The sequence below is a fragment of the Phoenix dactylifera genome, chromosome 16 (genome assembly GCF_051530095.1).
Source record: "Phoenix dactylifera cultivar Ajwa chromosome 16, Ajwa_hap1_PhDact_Kaust_v1.1, whole genome shotgun sequence".
In the NCBI taxonomy this organism is placed as follows: domain Eukaryota; kingdom Viridiplantae; phylum Streptophyta; class Magnoliopsida; order Arecales; family Arecaceae; genus Phoenix; species Phoenix dactylifera.
In genome coordinates this window covers 11,226,354-11,238,351 of record NC_143205.1, presented here as the reverse complement: position 1 = coordinate 11,238,351, position 11,998 = coordinate 11,226,354, and positions in this window count along the sequence as shown.

Here is an 11,998-nt window from a genome sequence, read left to right as displayed (position 1 = left end):
CCTCATCGAGACGGTGCTGCTGGAGAAGGACCGCAGGCAGGTCCGGGAGATGAGGGTCCTTGACGTTGGGGCTGCCAGCTGCGTCTGTCTCATGTCGGTGAGTGTTCTTTTGGTCGCTTTCATCATTTATAGGCTCTGTTGATCCCCGCCTGACGCCCTCGTTTTTCCTATCTCTTAGCTCGCCCAGTACATGATCCGCCTGGAGGAGTGCTACGAGGAACAGGCGAGGCTTCTGGCGAGGGCCGAGAGCCGACTGAAGGCAGTAGAGGAGGGAGGTCAAGCTGCGGCGGGGAGGACGACCAGGGACCTCGAGATGAGGCTCCAGGTGGCCGAAGAGCGGGCACTCGGCTTCGTCACCCTCGAGAAGCAACTGTTGGAGGCTCAGGAGCAACTCAAGGTTGCCTCGGGTCTCGAGGGCGAGATCAAGAAGGCGGAGGAGCGGGCCGAGAAGCAGTCCCGGAAGGCTGCCGACTACCGGGAGAGGTGGGAGAAGGCCCAGCGGTCAGCCGACAACGCCCGCAACCGAACCCGGTCTCTTGAAGCCAAGCTGGGCGAATTGGAGTCGGCCTTGGAGAAGTCCCGCGCGAGCGACCAGGAGCTTCATTCGCGCCTGGAGGAGGCTGAGGCTGCTCGCATTGCTGCCGAGGCGAAGCACAAGGAGGCTCAGGCTGATCTGCTGAGGGTCTCCTCCGAGGCGGACGACCGGATTGTGGCGAAGGTCTTGGAGGCGAAAGCTCAGATTATGGAGCGGGCAGAGGCGGCGCTGGCCGAGAAGAGTGCGGAAATCGGGCGTCAGGCGGTACAGGCTTATCGTCAGTCCGCCGAGTTCACCCGTAATATGTCGGAGGTGGTACAGGCCTATCGTCAGTCTGACGAGTTCGTCCGTGACATGTCGGACGCGGGGTCCGACTCCTTTATCTTAGGCTTCGAGGAAGGCCTGACAAGGGTGTCGACTAAGTACCCCGAAATTGACCTGAGTGGGATCTCTCTTCTAGACTCTTCTCCGGCGCCATTGCCTGCTGATTCTCCAACCGCCTCCCTACCCCCTGCGGACGTGCCCGGCGTTCCCGACCCGGGGGTTCCTCCAAGCTGACCTTCTGTATTTTTGTTCTTTTCTTTGTGTGTTGTCGTTTTGCCAAGTTGTATGGGTCTCGGCCCTGAAACAATGAAAGTTAATGCAAACAGAGTTTCTTCATTTCACTTTCGTCCTTCTTCTTTTTAACTCTTGGTAGCGTCTCGCTGACTCCCGACTCTTGAAATTCTTCTGGCGCTAGGCCAGGTATCTGAGGGTTAGGCCTCAGGGAATTCTTCCGGCGCTAAGCCAGGCATCCGAGGGTTAGGCCTCAGGAACTTCTTCCGGCGCTAAGCCAGGCATCCGAGGGTTAGGCCTCAGGAAATTCTTCCGGCACTAAGCCAGGCATCCGAGGGTTAGGCCTCGGGAAATTCTTCCGGCGCTAAGCCAGGCATCCGAAGGTTGGGCCTCAGGAAATTCTTCCGGCACTAGGCCAGGCATCCGAGGGTTAGGCCTCAGAAAATTCTTCCGGCACTAAGCCAGGCATCCGAGGGTTAGGCCTCAGGAAATTCTTCCGGCACTAAGCCAGGCATCCGAGGGTTAGGCCTCGGGAAATTCTTCCGGCGCTAAGCCAGGCATCCGAGGGTTGGGCCTCAGGAAATTCTTCCGGCACTAGGCCAGGCATCCGAGGGTTAGGCCTCAGGAAATTCTTCCGGCACTAGGCCAGGCATCCGAGGGTTAGGCCTCAGGAAATTCTTCCGGCACTAAGCCAGGCATCCGAGGGTTAGGCCTCAGGAAATTCTTCCGGCACTAGGCCAGGCATCCGAGGGTTAGGCCTCAGAAAATTCTTCCGGCACTAGGCCAGGCATCCGAGGGTTAGGCCTCAGGAAATTCTTCTGGCACTAAGCCAGGCATCCGAGGGTTAGGCCTCAGAAAATTCTTCCGGCGCTAGGCCAGGCATCCGAGGGTTAGGCCTCAGGAACTTCTTCCGGCGCTAAGCCAGGCATCCGAGGGTTAGGCCTCAGGAAATTCTTCCGGCACTAGGCCAGGCATCCGAGGGTTAGGCCTCAGGAAATTCTTCCGGCACTAAGCCAGGCATCCGAGGGTTAGGCCTCAGAAAATTCTTCCGGCGCTAGGCCAGGCATCCGAGGGTTAGGCCTCAGGAACTTCTTCCGGCGCTAAGCCAGGCATCCGAGGGTTAGGCCTCAGGAAATTCCGCTCGTTGGTCGGCCAAGGCTGGCGCAAGCCGAGGCGACCGGTCGGGGCTTCAGGCTAGTTTGCTCCCGGGATGATCATCGGGTTAGCCTGGCATCCGAGGGCCAAGCCTCGGGGGATTCCGCTCGTTGGTCGGCCAAGGCTGGCGCAAGCCGAGGCGACCGGTCGGGGCTTCAGGCTAGTCTGCTCCCGGGATGATCATCGGGTTAGCCTGGCATCCGAGGGCCGAGCCTCGGGAGATTCCGCTCGTTGGTCGGCCAAGGCTGGCGCAAGCCGAGGCGACCGGTCGGGGCTTCAGGCTAGTCTGCTCCCGGGATGATCATCGGGTTAGCCTGGCATCCGAGGGCCGAGCCTCGGGAGATTCCGCTCGTTGGTCGGCCAAGGCTGGCGCAAGCCGAGGCGACCGGTCGGGGCTTCAGGCTAGTCTGCTCCCGGGATGATCATCGGGTTAGCCTGGCATCTGAGGGTTGTCAGGCCTCAGAAAATTCCGCTTGTTGGTCGGCCAAGGCTGGCGCAAGCCGAGGCGACCGGTCGGGGCTTCAGGCTAGTCTGCTCCCGGGATGATCATCGGGTTAGCCTGGCATCTGAGGGTTGTCAGGCCTCAGGAAATTCCGCTCGTTGGTCGGCCAAGGCTGGCGCAAGCCGAGGCGACCGGTCGGGGCTTCAGGCTAGTCTGCTCCCGGGATGATCATCGGGTTAGCCTGGCATCCGAGGGCCGAGCCTCGGGAAATTTCGCTCGTTGGTCGGCCAAGGCTGGCGCAAGCCGAGGCGACCGGTCGGGGCTTCAGGCTAGTCTGCTCGCGGGATGATCATCGGGTTAGCCTGGCATCCGAGGGCCGAGCCTCGGGAAATTCCGCTCGTTGGTCGGCCAAGGCTGGCGCAAGCCGAGGCGACCGGTCGGGGCTTCAGGCTAGTCTGCTCCCGGGATGATCATCGGGTCAGCCTGGCATCCGAGGGCCGAGCCTCGGAAAATTCCGCTCGCTGGTCGTGCGCCTGTCGCTTGCCGCCCGACGGGATTTCTCCGTGGCCAGCTGCGATCGTGTTTCTCCTCCTCTCCAAGCGTCGCCTGGGGAACACCAGATGGGCATTAAATGCTAATTGAGGGGTTATCTGGGAAATCGGATCGCCAGTTGCTGCTTGCGAGGAGTGTCAGTTAAGCGGCCGCGATACGCGCGTTCTTCGAGGCGGATGCGGCCTGGGCGCGAGCGGAGATATGTGGACCTAGGGGTACAGGCCACCCGGAGTGTCCTGCACAAAGAATGCGATTAAGGAGAATAACGCTTAGAAAATCGCGGAAAGATACGCCTCGAGAGCTGGATCGGCTCCGGATTCAATGCGCCCGCATTTATTGGAGCCACCCACATCGGAACGACCGGGGGGCCGCAGTTTGGCTATAAATATAGGTGCAGGTGCGATGGAGCCTGCCAAGCCGGAGCTGTTCAGGTTGCCATGGATCGTGGGCCTCCTCTCCGGCGCATGGTTGAGAGACCCCTACCGAAGGAACGGGAGGCGCGCCCTTCGCGACTTCCGCCAACTAGCCGTTTCATCTGGGATCAACAAGGAGGTTCTCCCCGGCGGAACTCCGCTCTAGGCATTTCATCCGGGATCACGTCTCCCCTCCTTGAAGTTCAGCCTCCCGATTGAGCTCCGCACCAGACGCTTGATCCGGGACCGCGCCTCCATATGCTCTTCTCCCTTGTATCCCTTCTCTCCCCTAACACTGGGGAGGACCGGAATATCCCTTGGAGGTGGCGTTCCCCTGGAGGCAGCGGGAGCTTCTTCTGCGGCGGCTCCTCATCTTTTTCGTGAGGCGTGGGTGGCGCCTCTGGGTAGGAGCAGTGTGGACTTCTCCTTCGTCCACTTCTTCTTCATCCGCGCCGGCTCTTCGTCTTTTTCGTGAGACGTCGATGGCGCCTCCGGTTGGAAGCACCCACTTCCGGTGGGATTGCAGCCGCTTCGGATGGAGGTTTTGGGATCCCAGATCTTCAGCTCCTCGGAGTCTCCACCTCTTCTTTACTTTCTTTACACCCTAATTTCCCTCTGAAAATTCCTTGTAATCACACGAGCACGCCATTGTAACCAGAAATTATTGAAATGAAAAGTGTTATACATTTTTGAACTGTCTTTCTGGCATTGTTGTTCTACTGGTAATACATCCGCAGGTTAGCGGAATTCCAGCTCCTTGGAATTTCTCGACCATCTAGGGCCTCCAACTGGTAGGAGCCAGGTCGGTTTACCCAGCGAACCCTATACGGGCCTTCCCAATTTGGCGCTAGCTTCCCACCTTCCGCAGGTTGAGATGCTTTAGCTCGCCTTAGCACCAGATCTCCGATTCTGAAAAGCTTCGGTCGGACCTTGGAGTTGTAATATCGGGCCACCCTCCGCTGATACATCGCCATCCGAACCTGCGCCATTTTTCTCGCTTCTTCCAAGAGATCCAGGTTCCCTCGGAGTTGCTCCGAATTGGCCTCGGGTCGGTGCGCGGCCACCCGAGGTGAGGGGAGTCCGAGCTCCACGGGGACAACGGCTTCCGTGCCATAGGTTAGGCTGAAAGGCGTCTCCCCGGTAGGGGTCCGATGCGTGGTCCGATACGCCCAAAGGACATTCTCGAGTTCTTCGACCCAAGCTTGCCCCGTCCGACCGATTCGCGCTTTGATTCCTTGGAGGATTGTCCGATTTGTGACCTCGGCCTCGCCGTTGGTTTGGGGATGCGACACAGATGTGAACCGATGCTCGATCCCGAACTCCTCGCAGAAGTCACGGAAATGCTTGTTGTCGAACTGTCGACCATTATCCGAGATGAGGACCCGAGGTACCCCAAATCGGACAATGATGTTCTTCTTCACGAACTTCCGGACTTGCGCCTCCGTGATAGTGGCCAGCGGCTCTGCCTCCACCCACTTGGTGAAGTAGTCGATTGCAACAATCAAAAATTTCCGCTGAGCTGAAGCGACGGGGAATGGTCCGAGGATATCCATTCCCCACTGTGCGAAGGGCCAGGGTGCAGTGATTGGTGCCAAGGGGACAGAAGGGACTCTCTGGACATTGGCGTGGCGCTGGCAGGCGTCGCATTTCCGTACATGATCCTTTGAGTCCTCCAACAAGGTAGGCCAATAATAGCCTTGCCTCATGATCTTGTGCGCCAAGGACCTAGCCCCCAAGTGTGATCCGCAAACGCCTTCGTGGACTTCGCCGAGGACGTAGGCCGCTTTCGAGGGACGGAGGCACTTTAAGAGGGGGGCGGTGAACGAGGTCCGATACAGCCTCCCTTCATAGAGTACGTAGTGGGCGGACTTCATAACAAGTCGCCGAGCTTGATCTTCGTCTTCAGGGAGGATCCCTTCGGCGAGGTAGGCGACAAGCGGGTCCATCCAAGACGGCTCCGGATCAATCGCCATCACCGCTCCAGCCTCGCCGATGCTCGGGGCATCCAGGGTCTCCAGGTAGATCGCCCTCGACAAGTTGTGCGCGTCTGCGCCCACTAAGCGGGACAACCTGTCGGCCCTGGCATTTTCACTTCTTGGGACCTGCTGGATGTCGACACTGCCGAGGTCGGGAATGAGTGCTTGCACCTTCCGGACGTAATTCTGCATGGTCGGGTTCCGGGCCTCGAACTCCCCACGGACCTGCCCGACCACCAGCTGGGAGTCGGTGAAGACCTTCAGGCGCCGGATGCCGAGCTCCTTGGTGAGTTTGAGTCCCGTGACTAGGGCCTCGTACTCCGCCTCGTTGTTGGTCACTGGAAATCCGAACCTCAAGGCGTACTCGGCTATCACTCCATCAGGACTGGTAAGGACCAGCCCGGCCCCTCCACCTTCGGGGTTCGACGACCCATCGATGTGAAGCGTCCAAATCGGGAGGTCGAGGCTGGGTGTTTCCGGCGACCTAGGTTCCGCCTCCTGCACCGTGCACTCAGCGAGGAAATCCGCGAGCGCCTGGGCCTTGATGGCGGGTCGGGGCTGGTAGCGGATGTCGAACTCACCAAGTTCTACTGCCCACTTCACCAGCCGTCCCGCATTCTCAGGATTGCTGAGGATCTGCCGCAGCGGTTGATCGGTCAAGAGGGTGACAGAATGGGCCTGGAAATAGGGGCGAAGCCTCCTGGTCGCGGTCAGCAGCGCGAAGGCGATCTTTTCAGCCTTCGTATACCGCGTCTCGGCATCCCGTAGGACCCGGCTGATGTAGTACACAGGCTTCTGGAGCTTTGCCTCTTCCCGAACCAGTACCGCACTGACTGCGGTTGGGGAGACCGCCAGATAGAGGTGGAGCATCTCCCCTTCTTGCGGCTTGGACAGCAGGGGAGGAGACGCCAAGTATTCCTTGAGCTGGTCGAATGCTGCTTGACATTCGGCCGTCCAGAGGAAGTCTTTCGGGCGTTTCAACACCTTGAAGAAAGGTTGGCAGCATTCGGCCGATTTTGCCACAAATCGTCCGAGCGCGGCGACCCTCCCAGCGAGCTCCTGAACCTCCTTCACTTTGGTCGGAGGGGACATATCTTGGATGGCCTTGATTTTGTCCGGGTTGGCTTCGATCCCCCGCTGGTTGACAATGAAACCGAGGAACCTCCCGGCCGAAGCGCCAAAGGCGCACTTCGCTGGGTTCAGCTTCATGCGAAACTTCCGCAAGGTGGCGAAAGTCTCCTCTAGATCCGCGATGTGCTGGTCTGCATGGCGGCTCTTCACCAGCATATCGTCCACGTACACCTCCATGTTCCGGCCGATTTGCTCTTTGAAGATTTTGTTGACGAGGCGCTGGTAAGTGGCGCCAGCATTCTTCAGACCGAAGGGCATTACCTTGTAACAGTACAGCCCCCGGTCTGTTATAAAGGCAGTTTTCTCCTCGTCCTGTGGAGCCATCATTATCTGGTTGTAGCCGGAGAAGGCGTCCATGAAAGACAGCAGCTGATATCCGGAAGTCGCGTCGACCAGTTGGTCTATCCGCGGAAGCGGAAAGCTATCCTTGGGACATGCCTTGTTCAGGTCGGTGTAGTCGACGCACATCCTCCACTTTCCGCTCGCCTTCCGGACAAGTACGACATTTGCCAGCCATTCGGGGTAGCTGACCTCCCTTATGAATCCTGCCTCCAAGAGCTTGTCTACCTCCTGGTCGACCACTCGGATCCGATCGGCACAGTGTCTCTTCTTCTGTTTTACCGGTCGGTGGGTCGGGTCGACGTTGAGGGCGTGAGAAATGACCTCCGGGTCGATCCCAGGTACATCGGCCGCCGACTAGGCAAACACATCGACATTGGCTCGAGGAATTCCACCAACCGGGCCCGAGCTCCTAGGTCGAGATTGGCGCCGACCCGGATCGTCCTGTCCGGGCGACCTTCCTCGAGGGGAACTTCGATCACACCCTCGGCCGGCTCCCCGTGCCGCAAGGCCACCTCGTCTCTGGCGTCGAGGGACTCGACGCTTAAGGCTTCTACGGGCTTCTTCCCTTTGAGAGTTGCTAGGAAACATTGCCTTGCGGTCGGTTGGTCACCTCGGACCTCTCCAATCCCGGCCGCCGTGGGGAACCGCATGAGCAAGTGGTACGTAGAGACCACCGCGCGAAGGGCGTTCAGTCCGGGTCGTCCGAGGATAGCGTTGTAGGCCGAGGGAACACGGACGACCAAGAACCCGAGCCGCACCGTGGCTTCTGCGGGTGCAACGCCCGCAGTCACAGGCAGCTCAACGACACCTTCGGCCGAGATAGCGTCACCAGTGAATCCTATGAGGGGGGTGGATGTTTTGTGCAACAATTGTCTGGACAAGCTCATCTTTTGGAAGGCCTCGTAAAACAAAATATCAGCTGAGCTTCCACTATCCACAAGAACACGCCTTACATCATAGTTTGCCATAGTGAGGGAGATCACCATGGCGTCATCGTGGGGGGTCTGAACCCCCTTTACATCTTCATCACAAAAAGTGATTACATTACCGACCCTCTGCCTCTTTGCGACGGCTGCCCCTGACGCTTCAGTCGAGCCTCCTGCGTTCCTCTCGGGCCGGGGGCAGCCCCCAGTGATAGTGTGGATCACGCCCGCGACGGGTCGATTCTGCTCCCGAGGCTCCTGAGGGGCCGGGTCGGCCGGACGCGGGTCTGCGGGGGGACGTCGGTCGTTCACATATCGACCGAGACGCCCTCGGCGGATGAGAGCCTCGATCTCGTCCCGAAGCTAGAAGCAGTCTTCGGTGTCGTGGCCGTGGTCCCCCCGGTGGTACTCACAGTACGCCCGAGAGGGCCTCCTCCCAGGAATCTTCTTCATCTGTCTCGGGACCGGGAGGTCCTCCCGCCCCTTGATTTCCATGAGGATCTGGGCCCGGGGAGTCATGAGAGGAGTGTACCGGTTGAAACGTCGGGGCGGAGAACGAGGGCGTAGGGCGCCGTTGTTCCTCGCCGGCGACAGGCTTCTGCGCCGACGTTGAGGCGTCGGGCTCCTCCTCTGGCGTGCCTCTTTTCGCCTTTTCTTCCCGAGCTTTGGAGGGATCTCGGCGGCCTCCTTGCTCCGGTGGGCGGCCGCCTCCTCGGCGTCCGCATACTGGTTCGCCCGGGACAACAGCTCCGGGAAGCTCCGCGGCAGGCGTTTATCCAGGGAGAAGGTGAGTCTGCCCTTTCGGAAGCCACGCTTCAGGGCTGAAAGAGCCACCTCCTGGCTCAGGTTCCGGACTTCCAGCGTAGCCTTGTTGAAGCGGGTAAGATAATCCCGCAAGCTTTCTCCCTCGTTTTGCCGGACATCAAAGAGGGAGTCGAAGACCAGTCGCCGCCGGCTACTGACGGCGAAATGGGTGATGAAGAGGCGAGTAAACTGGTCGAAGGACTGGATTGAGTTAGCCTCCAAGCCGGCGAACCACGCCCTTGCCGGGCCACGGAGGGTCGCCGGGAAGGCCTTGCAGAGGAGAGGATCTGATGCTCCGTGGAGGAGCATAAGGGTCCTGAAACTCTCGACGTGATCCCGCGGGTCCGCCGCCCCGTCATAGGGCTCGATCGCCGGCATTTTAAACCCCGGCGGATTCGGGGTCCGCAGGATCCTCGAGGCAAGCGCCGGCTGGGAGGAGATCTCCAAGTCGGCGAAGGGATCTTTGGAGTGGCCCTTCAGGACCTGGAGTTGTCGGTGGAGATCGTCCACCCGCCGGTCCAGGGAGCGCGACCGATGGGTGGGAGACAAGGAGCACCGAGAGGGGGACCGACTGGAGCGCGGGTTCCTTGAGGACTGGGGGATCTGGGAACGCGCCCGGGCCCGCCTCTCGTACCCCGCGCAGCTCTGATGGGAAGGTCCCGGCAGAATGGACTGTGCTCGAGAATCTTCCTCGCGCCGGCGCTCCTCCCCATGGGAGAGGAAGGAGCGCGGGTTGAGGAGGACAGGTGAGCGCTCAGGGAGCAGCGGCTCCTGAGCCCGCTGCGGCGCCCGAGACATCACACCCTGCAGGTTCTGCACTGCCTCCGCGAGGGTGCGAACCTGCTGGGCTAACTGGTCGAACTGAGCGGCTTCGACCATCTGAATGGGAGGTGGAGCGGTGGAGTGTTGCTGAGAATGTGTTGGAGACGCAGCGGCCTCCCGGCCGGAGGCGCGAGAGGCCCCGCGACCGGAGGCATTGGAAGCTCCACGACCACCTCGCCGTGCCATTACGATCGCTCTGAGATTCGATCCCTTCCTCTAGCGCCAACTGTTGCTGGTGGTCCAAACCGAGAACGATTGGCACAGCGGTGTGAACGGGGTTCCGTTTGAGTTGCCTTGGTTGGTGTTGATTGCGCTCCACCTTCCACCGGGAAACCTGCAAGCAAGCCTCGCACCACCACTGGGGTGGTGGGGGCCCTCCGACGATCAAGTCAGAGGAGATTGGAGGAGAAGGAGAGATAATAGTAGCAAGTAAGAGAATGCTCTGGAAGTTCTTGCTTACCCCCCTCCTCCTCCCAGCCGCATATATACCAGGCTGGGGGGTCTTTCAGGGGGGTTCGTCATCGTGGGGCACGATGGAGCTGCCACTGACACGGCCGTTACAGGGCGTCGTGGGGCAGCACTGGGTACGGCCATGACAGGGCGTAGTGGAGCTCCGCCTTGTACGGCTGTTACAGGGGATCGTGGAGCAGCGCCAGATACAACCGTTGCAGGGAGTAGTGGAGCAGGAGGCTGCGGCGTGCCTCTGGGGAATAGCCTGTCGTTGTCGAGAGATGTCCGACTCGGGGTCGGGCTGCGGAGACGAAGATGTCCGACTCGGGGTCGGATTGCTGGATCAAGGGGCAGCCGACTCGGGGTCGGGCTGCGGAGCCGAAGATGTCCGACTCGGGGTCGGATTGCCGGATCAAGGGGCTGCCGACTCGGGGTCGGGCTGCGGAGCCGAAGATGTCCGACTCGGGGTCGGATTGCTGGATCAAGGGGCAGCCGACTCGGGGTCAGGCTGCGGAGCCGAAGATGTCCGACTCGGGGTCGGATTGCTGGATCAAGGGGCTGCCGTAGTCTTCCTGGGCGCGCGTGCCGGTCACGTGGGGCATGGTGGCTAAGTTCCCCCGTAACAAGTTTAAAATTTATATATTATTCCATTCGATCTTAAAGATGTCAAATAATATGTGTTATTCTTTTTTCTTAGATGGCTCTTAAAATAGAACAAAACTTTCATATAACCCGATGCACGGGATAAAGTTTTTTTCTTATTTTTTAATTATTCTTGAAATGTAATATAGGATAAATATAATAGAATAGATAATAGAATAGAATATAATAGATATAAAAGTCTTACTTATTATCCTAACCATATTAATAATATTTTGGTACGGTTATCCATGCGGTGAATGGATAGCTCAGTACTTAGGGCTAGAAGTGGGCTCGAGCCAGCCCGAAGCCCATCGGGCCAGGTCGACTTCAGGTTAGGCTATGGCCTGCGCCTGAAAGGTTTCGGGTCAGATTTGGGTTTAATTATAGCACCCATTTATATTTTAGGATGGGCTCAGGTATATCCTTGTCCCTGCCCGTGCTTGGCCCAAGCTCGAGCTTGGATAAGGCCCGATACGAAGCCTAATATTAAGCCCGAACTCGACCCAATTCAGTTCCAAAATGGGCCATTCTCCTAAGGCTCAACTAGAATTTAGGCTCTATCAAAGTGGATTAGCTAGGTTTTCTTCTAATATTATTTCAGAGGAATCCCAAACTCCTGATTCGGCGACTCCTAATTCACCACTCAGCCACTCGCAAGTCCCAAATCGAAGCCTAGGGCTAGGGTTCTTTGTTGTCCACTTATCCTTGTCCTTGATTTTCTCATCTCGCCTCCACGACCACTCCAAAATCAAATTTGATAGTCCCTCATCATCAATCTCCAATTGTCGGTCTTCCTTGAAGTTTGTTCCTTATCGTCGTTTGCTGGTTGCCAATCGTTAGTCCAAGTAAGGTGAAGTCATGAAGATGAGCCCCCCATCGTCGGCCGACTACAATTCCCCCACTCTCTTTAATCTTCGTTTTCACCGTGATTAGCATAGCAGCCCTAGCCCGATTACCCTCTCGTTAAGCTAGTTGTTGATGGGGCTAAAGCCCACCTCCATTGCTAGCCCCACCACTGCAATGGCCTCTTTGACCATCACCTTGTTCTTGTCGCTGCTTATGGTGTCGTTGTTTTGCCTTGGTGGGGTTGGCGGTGACAGTGGTGGTGGCGGATGCCGGAGGTTTGGCCAGAGAAAAAAGTATGTATGTATGTATCGGTAGGACAAGAATGTATGTATTATTTGTGTAGAACAAGTATGCATGTATTATTTGTGTAGGAATTAGGAAGTCTGCGAGCTCTTGTATCAAGTCTAATG